Raw genomic sequence first — 24,828 nt, 5'->3', positions numbered from 1 at the left:
ATTGCATCGACTCGTTGAAAGACGGAGAGGTATCCTGATATTTGGAGTCAGATAAATTGAGAGGTTGGCGAATTAGAACCGCCAAAGGAATAGCAGAATGTAAATCGGAAATAACCTCGGTCCGACGCTTCCTGGTTACATCAGGTAAGCCGGAGGAGAGTTCTGCGTCTTGAGTGACCCGAGTTTGCCTCCGGTTCTCATGCTGTTGTCGCTTCAAAATAAATTGAGGGTCTTGGTAAGCTAGAGGATGTGAAAATCTTACTTTCCGGGTCACCCTTCGGATTTTTTGTGTTGGCAAAGGCTCTGAGTCGGAGGAGATTATAGTTACCTCTTCATCAATTGCTTGACTGTTCCTTGTATCCTCCTGAAAAGATAAAATGTCAGTAGAGTAACGCCAAAGGAGTTAAGGAAATTAAAAGATTACCTCTTCCTCATCCAAAGACGAGTCATCCAATTTAAACAGATCAGAGGCACTGGACTTTTTCTTCTTAGAGGTGCCCGTTTTGGAGGTCTTCCTTTCGTTTTTCTTGGCTGTCCTGGCTTGTTTGGCAGCCTCATGGTCATACTTGACCTTCCAGAAATTGTCATCGACCTGTGGAAAAGGATAAGGAATCATAAATACAAGAAGGTACAACATGTTAAAGAGTATTTTTGAAGATTGATAACTTACTGCAGGGGCTGGGTTCTTCTTGCAAAAGGGAAGTAAGACGAAGGCATTACTGGTTACAGTGCCCTCCTTCAACAGCGATTGGACTGTAGCATCTACCACATCGTTTGGTAAATCATCAGGAGTATGACGCATTGGGTCATCCTTTTCGCCTGTGTAAGTACACATTAAGCCGGAGCGGCGGCTTAACGGTAGTATCCGCCAGGTGACCCAGGCTCGGACCAGATCGATGCCGTTTAACCCATTCCCTAGAAGAGCTTTGATCTTCCTGATGGTTGGGTTGAGAGGCAGGCACTCAACAACGGATAACTTATCTGCCAGCGGATGATTGGATTCGAGACGCAGGGCGCGAAAGCCGGGCAGAGGCCTCTCATCAGCCGGTGATGTATCTTGACAGTAGAACCACGTCTGGTTCCAGTCTTTCGGGTGACTCGGCAGCTCAGCATAAGGGAAAAGACAATCTCTCCGCCGCTGGATTGAGATGCCGCCGAGTTCAAGACTAGGCCCGTTTGCACGTTCATTTTGCTGGTTCAAATAAAAAAGTTCTCTGAACAAAAGCAGACTTGGCTCTTCTCCCAGGTACACCTCACAGAAGACTTGAAAATTGCAAAGATTTGACACGGAATTGGGTCCAATATCTTGAGGTCTAAGGTCAAAGAAATTCAGAACTTCCCTGAAGAATTTTGAGCCAGGAGGGGCAAATCCCTGGTTCATGTGATCTGTGAAAACTACTACCTCCCCATCTTTGGGTTGAGGTATTTCCTCAGACGGGTTAGGGGCACGATAAGACATGACCTCCTTCTTCGGCAGATGGCTGGACTTCACGAACTCGGCAAGTTTGCTTTTGGTCACTGTGGATGGAACCCAATTGCAAGTCACAGGGGCTTTGGACACTTTAGGAGCCATGACAGCAGTGGCCTACGATAAAATAAGAAAGCTCCGGTTCAACTTTAACCCAGGAGAAATATCTAAAATTATTTAAAGTGGCGGCTTAAAGAAAGGGGCCTGATGATATAAGGGTGATTGTGCAATAATGTTTAAGCCGCTAGCAGTGTCAAGAGCAATTCAAGAATTCTTAAGATCATGAGAAGAGGGCTAGGCTTACAGTTCAGTGTTGCTTATTTAAACTGGACACCGGGATAGTGGTGTTTAAAGGGCATTTTCCAGAAGAAGTTTTCCGGGTGATAGAAACAAGTTTCACAGACGACAACTATTATTCTGGATCAAATTATTGCTCTGAAAGAGGAATTTTCTAGACCTGAAAACAGGGCAAAGAAGTTCATACGCTTGAAGAGGGTTTTCTAAACGAAGGAAATGAGATTTATTTCCTTGCAAGATCAACACAAATAACTACCGCAGCCGTTCTGTACAGTTTTTATGATCTAAACAAGGCATTGGAGATGAAAGCTAACGAGGGTTTGCATCGGGCAGTGATGAACACCGACGAACTCAGCGGAGTTTCAATGTAGATCTAAGAAAAGGGGAGGATAGGAACTCATGGATAAGGACGAGCGGCGGAGGTTCGCTGTTGATATCTGGTTAAAGTCAGGTCGATGCAGCGGCCTGAGTCGAGGAAGATGAGGGGGTCGATGGCGACGATGGCGGAGTTTGAATGGCAGAGAGGAGAGGAAGAAGATGACTGAAGGGATAAGAAGGGAAAAGACCTAAGTCACGGCTATTTATAAGAGAAGACTGATCGAGAGGGCGTGAAAAACGAGGAGATAACATTTATTATCCAGCGGCTCGGGTGCTTCGATTCTCGGGACAGTCAGTAAAGACAAAGATCCGTTGAAGATATGGCAGAATAAAAATAAGTTTTGTTGAAGATGACGTCACGGTGATTTAACCCGGATCCAGATGATGACGTCACGGCGGATTAAAATTCTTCGTGCAAGACAAAAGACTTCAGGACAGTTCATACGGTATTTTAAGATTGACATGAACAGGTTCAAATCAATCTGGGGCCTAATGTTGGGGATATAACTATTTGTGTAAGCCGCGCGGAAGGGGCCAGGTTATGCAAAGAAGACTCGCCAGAGAGAAGCCCAAGACCAAAGTATGAAGATGGCGGTTCATAGAGAGCTTAAGGCTCACAGGCGACTTAAGGCCCGTTGTAATAAACCACTGTAATAATATTACTTGTATCATAAGGTAGACTTAACTAGTCACTGAGCCGGACATTGTTTATGAGCCGGCCGGGACTCTCTAAGCCGCAGGGCGTCCACCCGTGTATATAAGGGGACGACCTGCTGGCGGCTTAGGGCAAGAAACAACCCATCGAGAGCCAAGCATAGCATATCTTGCTCCCTGGTCATCGAAACATCAATACCAACCCAACTAGACGTAGGCCTTACCTTCACCGTAAGAGGCCGAACTAGTATAAAACCTCTCGTGTCCTTTGTCCCGATTAACCCCTTCAATCTTCCTAGTTGCGATGGCTCCACAACTAAGTCCTTTCACGAGGACATCTGACATGACAATTCCACGACATGATGGACAAGACCCAATCCTAAGCATTGCACAAGATCGTGTAGTTCGTTTTGCTAGAGCTTTTCCAATGTCAAGTATCTTTTCCTTAGACCATGAGATTGTGTAACTCCCGGATACCGTAGGAGTGCTTTGGGTGTACCAAATGTCACAACGTAACCGGGTGACTATAAAGGTGCACTACAGGTATCTCCGAAAGTGTCTGTTGGGTTGACACGGATCGAAACTGGGATTTGTCACTCCGTATGACGGAGAGGTATCTCTGGGCCCACTCGGTAATGCATCATCATAATGAGCTCAAAGTGACCAAGTGTCTGGTCACGGGATCATGCATTACGGTACGAGTAAAGTGACTTGCCGGTAACGAGATTGAACGAGGTATTGGGATACCGACGATCGAATCTCAGGCAAGTAACGTACCGATTGACAAAGGGAATTGTATACGGGGTTGCTTAAATCCTCGACATCGTGGTTCATCCGATGAGATCATCGAGGAGTATGTGGGAGCCAACATGGGTATCCAGATCCCGCTGTTGGTTATTGACCGGAGAGCCGTCTCGGTCATATCTGCATGTCTCCCGAACCCGTAGGGTCTACACACTTAAGGTTAGGTGACGCTAGGGTTGTATGAATATGAGTATGCAGCAAACCGAAAGTTGTTCAGAGTCCCGGATGAGATCCCGGATGTCACGAGGAGTTCCGGAATGGTCCGGAGGTAAAGAATTATATATAGGAAGTGCAATTTCGGCCATCGGGAGAGTTTCGGGGGTCACCGGTATTGTACCGGGACCACGGGAAGGGTCCCGGGGGTCCATCGGGTGGGGCCACCTATCCCAGAGGGCCCCATGGGCTGAAGTGGGAGGGGAACCAGCCTCTAGTGGGCTGGTGCGCCCCCCTGGGCCCCCCTCTGCGCCTAGGGTTGGGAACCCTAGGGGAGGGGGCGCCTCCACTTGCCTTGGGGGGCACTCCACCCCCCTTGGCCGCCGCCCCCCCTAGAGATCCCATCTCTAGGGCTGGCTCCCCCCTGGGGGTCCCTATATAAAGAGGGGGGTGGGAGGGCAGCCGCACCCAACACCCTGGCGCCTCCCTCCCCTCCCTGCTACACCTCTCCCTCCTGTAGTTGCTTGGCGAAGCCCTGCCGGAGCCCTGCTGCATCAACCACCACGCCGTCGTGCTGCTGGATCTTCATCAACCTCTCATCCCCCCTTGCTGGATCAAGAAGGAGGAGACGTCACGCTGACCGTACGTGTGTTGAACGCAGAGGTGCCGTCCGTTCGGCGCTAGGATCTCCGATGATTTGGATCACGACGAGAACGAGTCCCTCAACCCCGTTCTCTTGAACGCTTCCGCACGCGATCTACAAGGTCTGTAGATGCATCTCTCTCTCTCTCGTTGCTAGATGAACTCGTAGATGATCTTGGTGAACGTAGGAAATTTTTTATTTTATGCAACGTTCCCCAACAATGTTGTATTCATGTGGCATTGTATGCCTCTTGTATGTATCCCCATCTATTATGTAATGTTGATATAATGATATCCACCTTGCAAAAATGTTTCAATATGCGGTTCTATCCTTGGTGGGACCTTCGAGTCTCTTTAGGATAGTATCGCATATTGGGCGTGACAATTTGTCAGCCATTTGCAAAGATATTTCAGTAGGTGTGAGTTTATTCAAGTCAAGTCTTTTATATAAAGAGAAAGTCATAACACTAACACCAGCTCCTAAATCACACAAAGCAGTTTTCACATAATTCCTTTTGATAGAGCAAGGTATAGTTGGTATTCCCGGATCTCCAAGTTTTTTAGGTACTCCATCTTTAAAAGTATAGTTAGCAAGCATAGTGGAGATTTCAGCTTCCGGTATTTTTCTCTTATTTGTGATGATATCTTTCATATACTTTGCATAAGGATGCATTTTAAGGATATCAGCCAAGCGAGTACGCAAAAAGACTGGCCTCAGCAAATCGTTCAAATTCTTCTTCATCATTCTTTCGAGTTGACTTGGGTGGAAAAGGCATAGGTTTTTGAACCCACGGTTCTCTTTCTTTACCGTGTTTTCTAGCAACAAAGTCTCTTTTATCATATCTTTTATTCTTACGTTGTGGGTTATCAAGATCAACAGGTGGTTCTATCTCAACATCATTATCTAGTTCTTTATCATTATTTGGTTGATTTTCTTCATGAACCTCATCATTGTATTTTTCATTATCACTAGGTGGATGTTCATTACTAGATTGAGTTTCAGCATCAGAGATAGAAGTTTCATTTTCATTATCAGGAGGTTTGTCTATTTCAGGTTTACTAGAAGCATGCAAAGTCCTATCATTTTTCTTTTTCTTTTTCTTTTTAGAAGGACTAGGTGCACTAGTGTTATTTCTTTACGAACCTTGTTCAGTTCTTTTTGGGTGTCCCTCGGGATAAAGTGGTTCCTGAGTCATTTTACCTCCTCTAGTTGCAACTCTAACAGCAAAGTCATGTATATTATGATTCCTTTCATCAAGTAATTCTCTTTGTGATTTAGCAACTTGTTCTAACTGGGTTTGAACCATATAAGCATGTTTTCCAACACCTCTAGCATCATTTGAGATTCTAAATAACAAGTCACTCAAGCGAGCAATCATATTAGAATTATATTTCAATTGTTTCATAACATTTGCATTGAAGTGGTCTTGTTTTCTAATGTAGTTTTCAATCTCATAAAGGCATTGGATAGGATGCCTATTGTGAGGATTATCATTTTCATTGAACTCCATAAGATAATTTACCTCTACCACCTTATGCAGTGGTGGTGTATCAAGCTTGTGTATTTCTTCAATAGGAGGTAAATTTTTAACAACTTTAATACTTTTTTCCTTCAAAGATTTCTTTGCCTCTTGCATATCTTCAGGACTGAGATATAATATACCCTTCTTCTTCAGAGTGGTTTAGGCGGTGGTTCAGGAATAGTCCAATCATCATAATTTTTCAATATGTTATTCAATAATTATTTAGCTTGAGCAATAACTCGTTCCCTGAAAACACAACCAGCACAACTATCTAGGGAGTCCCTAGAAGCATCGGTTAGTCCATTATAGAAGATATCAAGTATTTCATTTTTCTTAAGAGGATGATCAGGCAAAGCATTAATTAACTGGCAAAGCCTCCCCCAAGCTTGTGGGAGACTCTCTTCTTTAGTTTGAACAAAGTTAAATATTTCCTGTAAGGCAGCTTGTTTCTTATGAGCAGGAAAATATTTTTCAGAGAAGTAGTAAATCATATCCTGGGACAACGCACACAACGAGGAGCAAGAGCATTGTACCAAGCTTTAGCATCACCCTTTAATGAGAAAGGAAATAATTTGAGAATAAAGTAGTATCAAGTTTTCTCATCATGAGTAAAAAGGGTGGCTATATCATTCAACTTAGTAAGATGTGTCACAACAGTTTCAGTTTCATAACCATGGAAAGGATCAGATTCAACCAAAGTAATTAACTCTGGGTCGACAAAGAATTCATAATCCCTATCATCAATAAAGATAGGCGAAGTAGCAAACTTAGGATCACATTTCATTCTAGCATTCAGAGATTTTTCTTCATACTTGTGTAATAATTTCTCTAGATCATCTCTATCCTTACAAGCAAGAATATCTCTAGTTGCCTCTTCACTCATAACATAGCCTTCCGGTACCTTAGGAAATTCATATCTAGGAGGGCTAGCTCTAGCAAGTGTTTCAGGAGTTTCAGTTTCAAGCTCATCATCAGATTCAACAACATCATGTTGTATTACTCTAGCAATTTGTTCATCAAGAAATTCACCAAGTGACACATCATCATTATCGAGCATGGTACTAGCATCATCATAAGCATCATTCATAGTAGAAGTAGCATCATCAATAACTTGCGACATATCAGAATTAATAGCATGTGGTGGTGGTGCCGCAAGTTTACTCATAACAAAAGGTGAATCTAAAGCAGAACTGGATGGCAATTTCTTACCTTCCCTCGTACTTGAGGGAAATATCTTAGTCTTTTGATCCTTCAGATTCTTTGTAGTGATAAATTGATAATAATCCCAAGTGACTCAACAAATATAGCTATGCTCCCCGGCAACGATGCCAGAAAAAGGTCTTGATAACCCACAAGTATAGGGGATCGCAACAGTTTTCGAGGGTAGAGTATTCAACCCAAATTTATAGATTCGACACAAGGGGAGCCAAAGAATATTTGAAGGTATTAGCAGCTGAGTTGTCAATTCAACCACACCTTAAAATTAATTATCTGCAACAAAGTGATCAGTAGCACAGTAATATGATAGTTCTGATAGTAGTGACACCAGCAATAGTAACAGTAATAGTGATAGCAGTATTCTGTAGCAAGTGTGACATTAGCAGCAGCAGTAATAACTTAGAAGAAACAATATAAGATAAATTCGTAGGCATTGGATCGGTGACTTGTTGGATGATATTCATCATATGACAGTTATAACCTAGGGTGATACGGCACTAGCTCCAGTTCATCGATATAATGTAGGCATGTATTCTGTAAATAGTCATACGTGCTTTATTAAAAGAACTTGCATGACATCTTTTGTCCTACCCTCCCATGGCAGCGGGGTCCATATTGGAAACTAAGGGATATTAAGGCCTCCTTTTAATAGAGAACTGCAACAAAGCATTAACACATAGTGAATACATGAACTAAATTACGGTCATCACTGAGAGTGGGCTCGGTTGTTGTGACTCCAGGGTTGTCGGATCATAACCATAGTAGGTGACTATAACTTGCAAGATCAGATCTAAAACATGGATATAATGATGAATTCATAAATGGTTCAGATCTGAGTTCATGGCACCCGGGCCCAAAGTGACAAGCATTAAGCATAGCAAAGTCATAGCAACATCAATCTAAGAACATAGTGGATACTAGGGATCAGGTCCTAACAAAACTAACTCGATTACATGATGAATCTCATCCAACTCCTCACCGACCAACGAGCCTATGAAGGAATTACTCACTCCCGGTGGGGAGCATCATGGAATTGGCGATGGAGATGGGTTGGTGATGACGAAGAACGAAGATCCCCCTCTCCGGAGCACCAAACAGACTCCAGACCTGCCCTCCCGAGGAAGAACAGGGCTTGGCGGCGGCTCCATCTTGTGGATTGCGGTAATTCTTTCTCCTTAATTTTTTCTGGAAATATGTGGTTTTATAGCATCAGGGGGGTCGTATGCCGGGCCACCAGGTGGGTACAACCCACCTGGGCGTGCCAGGAGAGGGGGCGCGCCCTGGTGGGTTGTGCCCACCCAGGTGCCCCTCTTTGGAAGGTCTTGGCTCCAGTTCTTATTATTGATATAAAAAATCCTCGCAAAGTTTCGTTCCATTCCGAGAACTTTTATTTCTGCACAAAAACAACACCATGGTAGTTCTGCTGAAAACAATGTCAGTCCGGGGTTAGCTTCATTCAAATCATGCAAATTAGAGTCCAAAACAAGAGGAAAAACGTGAGAAAAAGTAGATACATTGGAGACATATCACACAACCCTACGCAGCACCATACGGGACGTTCTCCTACGGCCAGCAGCCGCAGCTAGGCGGGCTACCGCTGCTGCCCCTGACGGCCCCGCCGCAGCAGCATGCTCTCCCACCGGCACCATGGGACCCAGCTCTTGTGGCGGCTCTTCACATCGCCCCTTCACCGTCCACCTAAACCGGCGGCAGCGACTGGTATATGGACACTAGAGCTACCGCGCATATGGCCGCTCATCCTGGTAACCTCCACACCTCCTATCCCGTCCACACTTCCGCTCGCATCACCGCCAGTGACGGTTCCTCCCTTCCCATTACTCACATAGGACATACATCTTTTCCATCTAATTCTACTCTAGTGTCACTGTCTAACGTCTTAGTTTCTCCTGATCTTATTAAATATCTTGTTTTTGTTCGTTCTCTTACACGTGAAAATCCTGTTACCATTGAATTTGACGAGTTTGGTTTTTCTGTTAAGGACACTCGTACCCGGATGGTACTCCACCGATGTGACAGCCCCGATGAGCTCTACCCGGTTCACTCCGCCACCTCCACCACCTCCATCACCCCTGTCGCTCTTGCCACCGGAGTGGATCTTTGGCACGCTCGCTTGGGTCATCCCAACCCCGCTACCCTTCGTCATATACTTCAGAGTTTTTCTTTCACGTGTAGTAAGAACGAGGATCACTCGTGTCATGCATGTCTCCTCGGCAAACATGCTCGTCTCCCGTTTAGGGCATCTTCTCATGTTGCATCATACCCATTTGAGTTAATTCATAGTGATGTTTGGACCTCTCCTATTGCAAGTAATACGGGCTATCTTTATTATCTTGTCATACTTGATGATTTTTCACACTATGTGTGGACCTTCCCGTTGCGTCGCAAGTCGGATGTCATACCCACTATCTCCGCCTTCTACTCTTATGTTCTCATGCAGTTTGGTTGTCCCATTCTCGCGTTCCAGACAAATAACAGGAAGGAGTTCGACAACCTAGCTGTTTGTACTCTACTCACCACACATGGCACGACTTTTCGTCTCACCTACCCGTACACTTCACAGTAGAACAGTCGCACTGAGTGTGTCCTTCGCACTCTTAATGATTACATTCGGACTCTCCTCTTTCATGCCAATGTGCCTCTGCGCTTTTGGCCTTACGCTCTCGCCAGCGCATCACTCCTCATTAACATCCGTCCATGTTGCACTCGCGGGAACTTTGCACCTTATCACCTCCTCTTCGGTGCACCGCCCTCTTATGATGAGCTTCGCATCTTCGGTTGTCTCTGCTACCCTAGCATCACCTCCACTGCGCCTCATATGCTTGCACCCTGCTCCGTCGCCTGCATCTTTCTCGGCTACCCACCTAACACTAAGGCCTACTGATACGTCTCCAACGTATCTATAATTTTTGATTGCTCCATGCTATATTATCTACTGTTTTAGGCAATATTGGGCTTTATTATCCACTTTTTTATTATTTTTGGGACTAACCTATTAACCGGAGGCCCAACCCAAATTTGCTGTTTTATGCCTATTTCAGTGTTTCGAGGAAAAGGAATATCAGACTGAGTCAAAACGGAACGAAATCAACTGGAGAAGTTAATTTTGGAAGGAAACCCACCTGATAGACTTGGAGTGCATGTCAGGGGAGTCCCGGGCTGCCAACGAGGGTGGGGGGCGCGCCCACCCCCCTAGGGCATGCCCCTGCCTCTTGAGCACCCCGGAGGTCCACCGACATATCCCTTGCACCCATATATACTCACGTACCCTAAAACTTCCAGAAAGAAAGATAGATCGGGAGTTACGCTGCCGCAAGCCTCTGTAGCCACCAAAAACCTCTCGGGAGTCCGTTCCGGCACCCTGCCGGAGGGGGATCCCATCATCGGTGGCCATCTTCATCATCCCGACGCTATCCATGACGAGGAGGGAGTAGTTCACCCTCGGGGCTGAGGGTATGTACCAGTAGATATGTGTTTGATCTCTCTCTCTCTCTCTCTCTCTCTCTCTCTCTCTCTCTCGTGTTCCCTCTATGGCACGATCTTGATGTATCCCGAGCTTTGCTATTGTAGTTGGATCTTATGATGTTTCTCCCCCTCTACTCTCTTGTGATGAATTGAGTTTCCCCTTTGAAGTTATCTTATCGGATTGAGTCTTTTATGAGAACACTTGATGTATGTCTTGCGATCCACTTGATGTATGTTTTGGTGATTAACTTGCGGGTTTCGTGACATTGGGAACCTATGCATAGGGGTTGGCACACGTTCTTGACTCTCCGGTAGTAGCTTTGGGGCACTCTTTGAAGTACTTTCTGTTGGTTGGATGAATCTGAGATTGTGTGATGCATATCGTATAATCATGCCCACGGATACTTGAGGTGACAATGGAGTATCTAGGTGACATTAGGGTTTTGGTTTATTTGTGTCTTAAGGTGTTATTCTAGTACGAACTCTTTTATAGATCGATCCGAAAGAATAACTTTGAGGTGGTTTCGTACCCTACCATAATCTCTACGTTTGTTCTCCGCTATTAGTGGCTTTGGAGTGACTCTTTGTTGCATGTTGAGGGCTTGTTATATGATCTATCTATGTTATTATTGTTGAGAGAAGTTGCACTAGTGAAAGTATGAACCCTAGGCCTTGTTTCCTATCATTGCAATACCGTTTACGCTCACTTTTACCACTTGTTACCTTGCTGTTTTTATTATTTCATATTACAAAAACCTATATCTACTATCTATTTTGCACTTGTATCTTCATCTCTTCGCCGAACTAGTGCACCTATACAATTTACCATTGTATTGGGTGTGTTAGGGACACAAGAGACTCTTTGTTATTTGGTTGTAGGGTTGATTGAGAGAGACCATCTTTATCCTACGCCTCCTACGGATTGATAAACCTTAGGTCATCCACTTGAGGGAAATTTGCTGCTGTCCTACAAACCTATGCACTTGCAGGCCCAACAACGTCTACAAGAAGAAGGTTGCGTAGTAGACATCAAGCTCTTTTCTGGCGCTGTTGCCGGGGAGGCTAGGTAAAGGGCGCTCACTCACACCCCGTCAACTAAGCTCTTTTCTGGCGCCGTTGCCGGGGAGGTTAGCGCTTGAAGGTATATCTTTAGATCTTGCAATCGAATCTTTTTGTTTCTTGTTTTATCACTAGTTTAGTTTATAAAAGAAAATTACCAAAAAAATGGAGTTGAGTTTGCACTAGTTATGATGAAAATGCCTCCTATAAACATGTCCATTTTTGTGGAGTGCATTGGGTTTGCAAGTACACACCAAATAGGGAAGATAGATATTACAAGAGGCATAAGTACTTAGAAACTAAATTGTTGCAAGAAAGGCTAGATGTTTGTGTTGAATATTTAAATTATCTTGGCCGTACTTGTGGACTTTGCAATGAAAGTGGTCATTTAGCTATCCGATGCAAATTGTTTCATGATCTAATCGTGTCCAAAAATTGTGATGAATTGATTTCCCTTGCACATTATAATGAACTTAGTTTGCTTATGGGCTATCAAGAAATGAAACGTATAACCAACTATCTCCCAGATTTTGCCCGTTATAAACTTCTTGGTTTTGATCTAGAGGAGATTTATATGTATTGTACGGAGAATTGCATTGAAAATCCTTATATTGCCAATTACATAAATAAAAGAAAGCAAATAGAAGATGAAGAGAATACTAATGAAAGGGAAGAGACTTCCCAATCTCATCCTATTATTTCTTATGATGAATCAGGTAACGAGGAGGAGCCTTCTATTCAACCAATATCATCAATAAGGATCTCAAAGAGGAAGGTTAAACCCACACATAATGTGAAGAAGAAAAAGAAAAGAAGGAGCAACAAAGGTAGAAAGGTATCCCTCCCAAATGATGTTGCTCCTACTACTCATTGTGATGATGATAATTGTTTCACTATTGGTGCTATCCATATTTTTAATGATGAGATCGATTATGCTTATGATATTAAAGGGCCCAAGCTTGGGGAAGCTATGTTTGATGAGTATGAAATATTTGAGAATATATTTGCTGATGTTTGTCCCAAGCTTGGAGATGCTACGTTTAGTGAAGATGATATTTTTAGCATCCCAAGTTTTGATATGCAAAGTTGTTATGATGATAGCATGCCTCCTACGTATGATGATTATACTGATGAAAGTGGGTTCGGAATAGTGTCAACTTTATTTAGTGATTCCACTATCTTGGGAGAGGTTTCAATCGATTATGATGAGAACGAAGTTGCTACTTATGATGATTATTGTGATGAAACTTATGCTATAAAAAGTAGTGATGATTATATTTACAAACCTTGTCATGATTATTATTACCCTTTTTCTGAACATTACTCTTTTAATATGGAAACAATTTTTAGTGTTCAAGTCTCTTATGATACTCCCACTATTCCGAATGAGAAGAATTTTGCTTATGTGGAGAGTAGTAAATTTTCTATGCTTGTAGATCATGAAAAGAATGCTTTAGGTGCTGGTTATATTGTTGAATTCATTCATGATGCTACTGAAAATTATTATGAGGGAGGAACATATGCTTGTAGGAATTGCAATGATGTCAAGTTTCCTCCCTATGTGTTGAAAATCTTGAAGTTATGTTTGTTGTGCCATCCTATGCTAGTTGATTATTGTTCCCATAAGTTGTTTGCTTACAAAATCCCTATGAATAGGAAGTGGGTTAGACTTAAATGTAATAGTCATATGCTTCATGATGCTCCTTTTATGTTTCAATTCTTATCTTTTATGTGAGCATCATTGCCATCATCATGCCTAGCTAGAAAGGCATTAAAGAAAAGAGTTTGTTGGGAGACAACCCAATATTTATCCCTACTTTCTTTGTGTGTCCACATGATTATGCTACTGTAGTAATCATGTTTTATAGCTTTTGTTTCAATGAAGTGCCAAGTAGAACCTTTGGGAAGACTTGGGTGAAGTTTATACGATCTTGCTGTAAAAAACAGAAACTTTAGCACTCACAAGATTAGCTGCCATTTTTTACTGGAGAGTGATTTTAGGTTGATTCTTTTTGCAGATGATTAATAGACAAATTTCTCATGTACAGCAATTTATTTCATAATTTTTAGGGTTCCAGAAGTTTACGTTTGATACAGATTACTACAGACTGTTCTGTTTTTGACAGATTCTGTTTTCATTGTGTTGTTTGCTTATTTTGATGCATCTATGAGTAGTATCGGAGGGTATGAACCATAGAGAAGTCAGAATACTGTAGGTTTTACACAAATATGAATTTAGAATGAGTTCATTACAGTACCTAAGTGGTGGTTTTATTTTCTTATACTAACGGAGCTTACGAGTTTTGTGTTGAGTTTTGTGTGGTTGAAGTTTTCAAGTTTTGGGTAAGGATTCGATGTACTATAGAATAAGGAGTGGAAAGAGCCTAAGCTTGGGGATGCCCAAGTCACCCCAAGGTAATATTAAAGGACAACCAAGAGCCTAAGCTTGGGGATGCCCCGGAAGGCATCCCCTCTTTCGTCTTCGTTCATCGGTTACTTTACTTGGAGCTATATTTTTATTCACCACATGATATGTGTTTTTCTTGGAGCGTCATTTTCTTTTCCTAGTTTTTGCTTGCTGTTATTTAGAATAATGTTTTTCATCTTTAGTTTCAATAAAAAAGTCAAGGATAGCCTTTGCCATGCTTATTTTGCTAGTATGCATGTTGCTGTTTGAAAACAGAAAGTTTACCGCTGTTGCAAAAATTCCCTAGAAAAGTCAGAGAATGGTATAACGTTGAATCTTTTTTGCATATTAATCTCTGATAAATTTATCATAGTGGGAATTTTAGTTCATAATTTTTGGAGTCAGGGAAGTATTGATACTCTTGCATTCTTTACAGACTGTGCTGTTTTGGCAGATTGCTGTTATAGTTGCATTGTTTGCGTATGTTTGCTTGTTTAATGATTCTATTTGAGGACAGGAGTACTAAATATGCAGAGACATTTAGTATTAAATGTTGGATAATAATTTTAGTGTTTTGTTACAGTAGAGGATGATATGGTTTTGCATTGGTTTATACTAACCTATCTCACGAGTTCTTGTTGAGTTTATTGTGAATGAAGCTTTTGATAAAAGGAGAAACCATGATACGAGAGGAATTAAAGAGACACAAAAGTTCAAGCTTGGGGATGCCCAAGGCACCCCAAGATAATATTTCAAGAAGTCTCAAGCATCTAAGCTTGGGGATGCCCCGGTAGGCATCCCACCTTTCCTCTTCAACAACTATCACTTAGTATCGGTTGAGCCTAAGTTTTGCTTCTTCACATGAGCTGTGCTATCCTTGCAATGTCATTTTATTTTGTTTTGCTTGCTGCTTGAATACAACACCAAGATCTTAAATTCTTTAATGAGAGAGAGTCTTCATATAGTTGCATAATTATTTAGCTACTCATTGATCTTCACTTATATCTGTTGGAGTAGTTTGTCGTTTGCTCTAGTGTTTCACTTATATCTTTTAGAGCACGGTGGTGGATTTGTTTTAAAGAAACTATTGATCTCTCATGCTTCACTTAGATTATTTTGAGAGTCGTTAATAGCATGGTAATTTGCTTAATATTAATATACTTGGTATTCAAGATATGTGAAACTTTCTTTTGAGTGCGTTGAATACTAAGATAAGTTTGATGCTCGATAATCGTTTTGAGATATGGAGGTGATAATATCAAAGTAATGCTAGTTGGGTGATTATGAATTTAAAGAATTCTTGTGTTGAAGTTTGTGATTCTCGTAGCATGCACGTATGGTGAACCGCTTTGTGATGAAGTTAGAGCGCAATTTTATTTATTGATTGTCTTCCTTATGAGTGGCGGTCGGGGACGAGCGATGGTCTTTTCCTACCAATCTATCCCCCTAGGAGCATGCGCGTAGCGCTTTGGTTTTTGATGACTTCTAAATTTTTGCAACAAGTGCATGAGTTCTTTTGATTAATGTTGAGTCCATGGATTATACGCACCCTTTCACCCTTCCATTATTGCTAGCCTCTCTTGTGCCGCGCAACTTTCGCCGGTACCATACACCCACCATATACCTTCCTCAAAACAGCCACCATACCTACCTATTATGGCATTTCCATAGCCATTCCGAGATATATTGCTATGCAACTTTCCACCGTTCCGTTCATATGACACACATTACTTTTGTCATATTGCTTTTTGCATGAACATGTAGTTGACATTGTATTTGTGGCAAGGCGACCCTCATAATTTTCATACATGTCGCTCTTGATTCATTGCATATCCCGGTACACCGCCGGAGGCATTCATATAGAGTCATATTTTGTGCTAAGTATCGAGTTGTAATTGTTGAGTTGTAAGAAGAATAAAAGTGTGATGATCATTATTATTAGAGCATTGTCCCAGTGAGGAAAGGATGATGGAGACTATGCTTCCCCCATAAGTCGGGATGAGACTCCGGACGAAATATATATATAAAAAAGAGGCCATAAAAAAAGAGAAAAGTCCCAAATAAAAAAAAACATGAGAGAAAAAGAGAGAAGGGACAATGCTACTATCCTTTTACCACACTTGTGCTTCAAAGTAGCACCATGATCTTCATGATAGAGAGTCTCATATGTTGTCACTTACATATACTAGTGGGAATTTTTCATTATAGAACTTGGCTTGTATATTCAAATGATGGGCTTCCTCAAAAGTGCCCTAGGTCTTCGTGAGCAAGCAAGTTGGATGCACACCCACTTAGTTTCTTTTGTTGAGCTTTCATATATTTATAGCTCTAGTGCATCCGTTGCATGGCAGTCCCTACTCACTCACATTGATATCTATTAATGGGTATCTCCATAGCCCGTTGATATGCCTAGTTGATGTGAGACTATCTTCTCCTTTTTGTCTTCTCCACAACCACCATTCTATTCCACATATAGTGCTATGTCCATGGCTCACGCTCATGTATTGCGTGAAAGTTGAAAGAGTTTGAGATTACTAAAGTATGAAACAATTGTTTGGCTTGTCATAGGGGTAGTGCATGATTAAATACTTTGTGTGATGAAGATAGAGCAACAGCCAGACTATATGATTTTGTAGGGATAACTTTCTTTAGCCATGCTATTTTGAGAAGACATGATTGCTTTGATTAGTATGCTTGAAGTATTATTACTTTTATGGTAATATTACCTTTTGTCTTGAATCTTTCGGATATGAATATTCATACTACAATTAAGAAGATTTACATTGAAGTTATGCCAAAGTATCACTCCGCATCAAAAATTCTTTTTTATCATTTACCTACTCGAGGACGAGCAGGAATTAAGCTTGGGGATGCCTGATACGTCTCCAACGTATCTATAATTTTTGATTGCTCCATTCTATATTATCTACTGTTTTAGGCAATATTGGGCTTTATTATCCACTTTTTATTATTATTTTTGGGACTAACCTATTAACCAGAGGCCCAGCCCAGATTTGCTGTTTTATGCCTATTTCAGTGTTTTGAGGAAAAGGAATATCAGACGGAGTCAAAACGGAACGAAATCAACTGGAGAAGTTAATTTTGGATGGAAACCCGCCTGATAGACTTGGAGTGCATGTCAGGGGAGTCCCGGGCTGCCCACGAGGGTGGGGGGCACGCCCACCCCCTAGGGCGCACCCCCTGCCTCGTGAGCACCCCGGAGGTCCACGGATGTACCCCTTGCACCCATATATACTCATGTACCCTAAAACTTCTAGAAAGAAAGATAGATCGGGAGTTCCGCCGCCGCAAGCCTCTGTAGCCACCAAAATCCTCTCGGGAGTCCGTTCCGGCACCCTGCCAGAGGGGGATCCCATCACCGGTGGCCATCTTCATCATCCCGGCGCTATCCATGACGATGAGGGAGTAGTTCACCCTCGGGGCTGATGGTATGTACCAGTAGCTATGTGTTTGATCTCTCTCTCTTGTGTTCTCTCTCGTGTTCCCTCTATGGCACGATCTTGATGTATCCCGAGCTTTGCTATTGTAGTTGGATCTTATGATGTTTCTCCCCCTCTACTCTCTTGTGATGAATTGAGTTTCCCCTTTGAAGTTATCTTATCGGATTAAGTCTTTTATGAGAACACTTGATGTATGTCTTGCGATCCACTTGATGTATGTTTTGGTGATTAACTTGCGGGTTTTGTGACATTGGGAACCTATGCATAGGGGTTGGCACACGTTCTTGACTCTCCGGTAGTAGCTTTGGGGCACTCTTTGAAGTACTTTGTGTTGGTTGGATGAATATGAGATTGTGTGATGCATATCCTATAATCATGCCCATGGATACGTGAGGTGACAATGGAGTATCTAGGTGACATTAGGGTTTTGGTTGATTTGTGTCTTAAGGTGTTATTCTAGTACGAACTCTTTTATAGATCGATCCGAAAGAATAACTTTGAGGTGGTTTCGTACCCTACCATAATCTGTATGTTTGTTCTCTGCTATTAGTGGCTTTGGAGTGACTCTTTGTTGCATGTTGAGGGCTTGTTATATGATCTATCTATGTTATTATTGTTAAGAGAACTTGCACTAGTGAAAGTATGAACCCTAGGCCTTGTTTCCTATCATTGCAATACCGTTTTTGCTCACTTTTACCACTTGTTACCTTGCTGTTTTTATTATTTAAGATTACAAAAACCTATATCTACTATCTATTTTGCACTTATATCTTCATCTCTTCGATGAACTAGTGCACCTATACAATTTACCATTGTATTGGGTGTGTTGGGGACACAGGAGACTCTTTGTTATTTGGTTGCAGGGTTGCTTGAGAGAGACCATCTTCATCCTATGCCTCCTACGGATTGATAAACCTTAGGTCATCCACTTGAGGGAAATTTGCTACTGTCCTACAAACCTGTGCACTTGCAGGCCCAACAACGTCTACAAGAAGAAGGTTGCATAGTAGACATCACCTACCGCTGCTACGATCCCGTCTCACATCGTGTTTTAACCTCCCGACATGTTTACTTTGATGAGAAGGTGTTCCCATTTCAGCAGCAGGTACTCCTTGTCGCCCCATCGCCGCCGTCCACCGGCGGCCGTTCGGCGACTCTGTCAGGTGGACGGCCCCGCTTGGCTCTCGGACCGCCTCCAGGCTTTGGCGGTCCTCGCGTCGTGGGACGAGTTGTGCCTCGCGCCCCCACATCGGTGCCCGCCTCTTCGGCCTCCTCGGCCGACCCCGCCCCCTCGGTCGGCCCCGATGCTGCTACCTATTGAGCTTGCATTGGTTTTTCCCTTGAAGAGGAAAGGGTGATGCACAAAGTAGCGTAAGTATTTCCCTCAGTTTGAGAACCGAGGTATCAATCCAGTAGGAGACAATTCACAAGTCACCAAATACCTACACAAACAATCAACAACTTGCACCCAATGCGATAAAGGGGTTGTCAATCCCTTCACGGTCACTTGCAAAAGTGGGATCTAATAGAGATAGATAAACGGTAAAGTAAATATTTTTGGTATTTTTGGTTTATAGATCGGAAAGTACAAGATTGCAAAATAGTAGATCGGAAACTAGTAAGATATAAAAGATATTCAATATAATGGAAAAAAGACCTGGGGGCCATAGGTTTCACTAGTGGCTTCTCTCAAGATAACAAATATTACGGTGGGTGAACAAATTACTGCCGAGCAATTGATAGAAAAGCGCAAAGTTATGACGATATCTAAGGCAATTATCATGAACTTAGGAATCACGTCTGTGTCAAGTAGACCGAAACAATTCTTCATCTACTACTATTACTCCACACATCGATCGACTCCTGCCTGCATCTAGAGTATTAAGTTCATAAAGAACAGAGTAACACATTAAGTAAGATGACATGATGTAGAGGAATTAACTCAAGCAATATGATGAAAACCCCATCTTTTTATTCTCGACGGAAACAATACAATACGTGCCTTGCTGCCCCTACTGTCACTGGGAAAGGACACCGCAAGATTGAACCCTAAGCTAAGCACTTCTCCCATTACTGATGAGGACATCAATACCATTGTTACACCCACAGCCCCTACTGCTACATATACGGGACCAATTACTAGAGCTCGCACACGCCAATTAAATTATCAGGTACTTTTGTTTCTTGGTAATGATTCTAATGTTCATGAGAATATGATGCTGCCTAAATTGGATACATTTGTTTTGCTTACAAATGAAGGGCCTAGCTTGGAGAAGGATGAACATTGGAGCAAGAACAAGCATGGAGATGATGCCATGCGCAAGGGGAACAAGAACGGAGTTACAAGTGATGATTTCAGGACTTTGAAGCCACCATAATGGGTGCATGAAGCCTTGGACGAAATATACAAGATGCCACTTCATAAATTTCGTCCCGAGGCTATTCTAGGTGCTGTGTCACCTTATTATTGGGCCAGGCCCTTGTAATTTCGAAATACATAAGTAAGGCTATTTTTAGAGTCCGTATGTATGGGGAAACAAGAGATAGGGTTGATTTCGGACCCCTCCACCAAGGGCCACGAAATTCCCCCCTGTTCCTCCATATATACAGCCCTTAGGGCACCGTTTAGACTTTGGGTTTTGTTTAGACTAAAGTTCGCCATAGCTGCAACTTCGCGTACTTCATTCGTGTTCAACGACCAGACAAAGGCGTCACAGAACCCCACCTTGATCAATAAAGCTTTCATCTTATATTCGCAATATCCAGATTGCAATCTTAGTTTCTTGCTTGTTCTTCGTTTGCTCGCAGGAAACAGACCCTCGTGGTCAGGTTGATCGTGCTCCGGCGTGGTCAATAACCTCTCGGAGTTGGTTTAGCGATTGCTAAGGCGCGACGTCCTCGCACGTTCATAGTCGGATCATCAAAGTCGACTTCCACCAAAGCGATATCCATCATCTCATCGAAAGAAGGGACACCTTTGCCTCTATCAATTACAAGAAAGATCAATCTAGTAGGCCAAACTAAACTAATAATTCGAAGGGACTTGCAAAGATATCAAATCATGCATATAAGAATTCAGAGAAGAACCAAATAATATTCACAGATAATCTGATCATAAATCCACAACTCATCGGATCTCGGCAAACACACCGCAAAAGAATATTACATCGAATAGATCTCCAAGAACATCAAGGAGAACATGGTATTGAGAATCAAAGAGAGAGAAGAAGCCATCTAGCTACTAGCTATGGACCCGAAGGTCTGTAGTAAACTACTTACGCATCATCGGAGAGGCAATGGTGTTGATGAAGAAGCCCTCCATGATTGAATCCGCCTTCCGGCAGAACGTCGGAAAAGGCCCCTAGATGGGATCTCACTGGTATAGAAGGTTGCGGCGGTGGAAAAGTGGTTTCGTGGCTCTCCTGGATGTTTTCAGGGTATAAGAGTATATATAGGCGAAGGAGCTAGGTCAAGGGAGCCATGAGGGGCCCACGAGGAAGGAGGCGCGCCCTACCCCCCTGGGCATGCCCTCCTGCCTCGTGGCCGCCTCGTTGCGTCTCCCACTTCATCTCCAAGTCTTCTGGTTTCTTTCTGGTCCAAGAAATATCATCGCGAAAATTTCATTTTCATTCTGTTTGCTATTCCTTTTCTGCGAAACTCTAAAATAGGCAAAAAACAGAAACTGGCACTAGGCTCCTGGTTAATATGTTAGTCCCAAAAATAATATAAAATAGCATATAAATGCCTATTAAACATCCAAAACAGATACTATAATAGCATGGAACAATCAAAAATTATAGATACGTTGGAGACGTATCAAGCATCCCCAAGCTTAATTCCTGCTCGTCCTCAAGTAGGTAAATGATAAAAACAGAATTTTTGATGTGGAGTGCTACCTAACATATTTATCCATGTAATATTCTTTATTGTGGCATGAATGTTCAGATCCGAAAGATTCAAAACAAAAGTTTAATATTGACATAAAAACAGTTATACTTCAAGCATACTAACAAAGCAATCATGTCTTCTCAAAATAACATGGCCAAAGAAAGTTATTCCTGCAAAATCATATAGTCTGGCTATGCTCTATCTTCATCACACAAAATATTTAAATCATGCACAACCCCGGTTTCAGCCAAGCAATTGTTTCATACTTTAGTATTCTCAAACTTTTTCAACTTTCACGCAATACATGAGCGCGAGCCATGGACATAGCACTATAGGTGGAATAGAATGGTGGTTGTGGAGAAGACAAAAAGGAGGAAGATAGTCTCACATCAACTAGGCGTATCAATGGGCTATGAAGATGCCCATCAATATATATCAATGTGAGTGAGTAGGGATTGCCATGCAACAGATGCACTAAGCTATAAGTGTATGAAAGCTCAAAAATAAACTAAGTGGGTGTGCATCCAACTCGCTTGCTCACGAAGACCTAGGGCATTTTGAGGAAGCCCCTCAATGGAATATAGAAGCCAAGTTCTATAATGAAAATTCCCACTAGTATATGAAAGTGACAAAATAAGAGAGTCTCTATCATGAAGATCATGGTGCTACTTTGAAGCACAAGTGTGGAAAAAGGATAGTAACATTGCCCCTTCTCTCTTTTTCTCTCATTTTTTTATTTGGGCCTTCTCTTTCCTTTTTAATGGCCTCTTTTTTTTGTCTGGAGTCTCATCCCGACTTTTGAGGGAATCATAGTCTCCATCATCCTTTCCTCACATGGGACAATGCTCTAATAATGAAGATCATCACACTTTTATTTACTTACAACTCAAGAATTACAACTCAATGCTTAGAACAAAATATGACTCTATGTGAATGTCGGCGTTCTGGGAACGGGGTTCCCCAGACTTGCCTGCCTGCGGCCTGCGGCGTGGCTCAACCAGTGGCCTAGTACGGACCGTCTTCATCAACCAACACTCAAGACCCTCGCGTGGGGCTAAGCCTCGCGGGGTGGATGACACAAGGCCTCCTCAGGAGTGGCCTCACCAAGCAGGCTCGCGAGGAGGCGGAGAGGTCAAGGCAAGGGATACCTCGCGAGGTTCCCGTGACGCAAGCCATGACGATCAAGACTAGGCGGGCGCCAGCCCATGCAGTGTCCTCGCTTCCTCTTTGGTGCAAAGGGGGCAAGCGTAGGCGCAGAGTACCAAGGCATCAGGCAAAAGTTTCCATATCAGTGCAACAAGACCAAGACCAGCAGGACGGCAGGACGGAGTTCACCATGGAGCCCAAGACGGCATCATCACCAGCACCTTTGGCAGGAGAAGACCACCTTTAGTTAGGATAACTTGTACTAGTTGTCCCCTTTCAAAATGGTCATTGTTGGATCCCTTCCCGCTCAATATTTCGGAAGAGGACCAGGGCCTCTATAAATAGAGCTAGCCACCACAGTAGGAAGGCATCTCATCCAGAAGTTAAGTAAAACCGCACACCACACCAGCTCAATAACACCTCTCCTCGCGAGGCTGTTCTTCCCCTGTACTGTTCATCATCAGCCCAGGAGGCAAACCACCACCACACACAGGAGTAGGGTATTACACCACAACGGTGGCCCGAACCTGTATAAATCTTGTGTCTCTTGTGCTGTGAGTTCATCGACCTAGTTTTGGGATCGCGGCGAGGCTGAGAGCGAGATTCGGTAGGAGGAAATCTTCGTGCGCACCCAGTGTTCGAACCTTAAGGGTTTTGCCGGAACCTGATATCCGACATTTGGCGCGCCAGGTAGGGGTGCGCCAAAATCTTCCTTCCGCTGATCTGCGTCCCATCGCTTCATCGCATCCATGTCGGACGCTCGCCGAGCCCGCGCCGAGCGCCGAGTGCCGGGCTGCTCTCGCCGCTCGCGTCGCCCAGACGGCTCCTGTCAGTGGGCCTCCTCGTCGTTCTTCGTCGCGTGCCGCCAACGCCGCCATCGGCCTGGCGGGGAACAAGCAGCAAGAATCTTCACTGCACCCCTCAGTGTGGCGGGAAGGCCGCACCGCCACTCCGTCACTGACCCCAGCTGGTTCGTTGTCTCATGCTCGTCATGCCCCCATGGATGCGCAGGCCGTGCTGCTTCTGGCACGTGAGCTCCTGCACTACCACCCCGTCGACGACCTCTATGAAGAATGGCTCGCTCGCATCACCAAGCTCGTCAGCGTCGCAGTGGGCTCTCCCACGCTGTCCCTCTCACTACCTCGCCCTCCGCCAGGCATGGGCGATGCGGCTTAGGGAGCGCCTCCGCCACCTCTCCCCCAAGACGGCGCCCTGGCTCCAAGGCGCGCGACCCCTAGATGTGGCCCACCGCATCCAGCGCTCGTGCCACAAGAAAGAAGCTGCCAAGAAATCCCTCGGCCTCAAGAAGGCACCCCCGTGCTCCCTGCACCAGCACGACAAGACTGCGTCCCGGCGTGACAAGACCGCATGCTCCCTTGGGAGTAGCGCGCGGGTACCATCAAGAGCAAGCTCCACATCAGCAAAGGGCTCCGGTGACCACAACAGGTTGTCGCGCCTTCACCATCGAGCTGCGTAGCGTTGTCTGGCCGAGCAAGTTCAAGCCGGACCTGCCTCCTTGCTACGACGGCACTGCCGACCCCGTGGAGTTCTTGTATCTCTACGAGCTGGGCATCAAGGCGTCCAACGGAGACGAGAAGGTCATGGCGAACTGGTTTCCCATGGCGCTCAAGGACGGTGCCTGCACGTGGCTCCTGAATCTGCCTCCCGGCTCGATCTCCTCCTGGGACGAGATGCGCAGCCGCTTCATCGCCAACTTCCAGAGCACTCACGACCGCCCTCCGGGCGCGGGTGACCTGCACCGCATCAAGCAACAGCCTGAGGAGACCCTGCAGAAATACATCCAGCGCTTCAACATCGCCCGCCTCAAGATCCCCAAGGTGACGGACGAGGCCATCATCTCAGCGTTCTTTGACGGCATCCATGACATCAAGATGAAGGAGGAGCTCGCCATCCATGAGGAGTTGTGCACATCCCTGGAGCTGTTCAACTTGGCAACCAAGTGCGCAAGAGCTAAGGAATGACGCCTCTCCCTCCTCAAGCTTCCAGTTGCTGACCCAGAAGAAAAGAAGACCAAGGCCAAGGACGTGAAGCGCAAGGGAGAAGCCGTGCTCACAGCAGAACAAGACACGAAGCGCGGCAGGGACCAGCCAGAGTCGTCCAAGGGCAGCCGACCGTTCTACACCTACCACAACCTCCACACCCACAACACCAACGAATGCCAGGAGCTCAGGGCCATTCGAGAAGGACGCTTCAGTCGATGCCCCGAGCGTAACGACCGGGGCTACG

Source organism: Triticum aestivum, chromosome 6B (assembly GCF_018294505.1).
Source record: "Triticum aestivum cultivar Chinese Spring chromosome 6B, IWGSC CS RefSeq v2.1, whole genome shotgun sequence".
Lineage (NCBI taxonomy): Eukaryota > Viridiplantae > Streptophyta > Magnoliopsida > Poales > Poaceae > Triticum > Triticum aestivum.
This window is presented reverse-complemented; position numbering follows the sequence as displayed.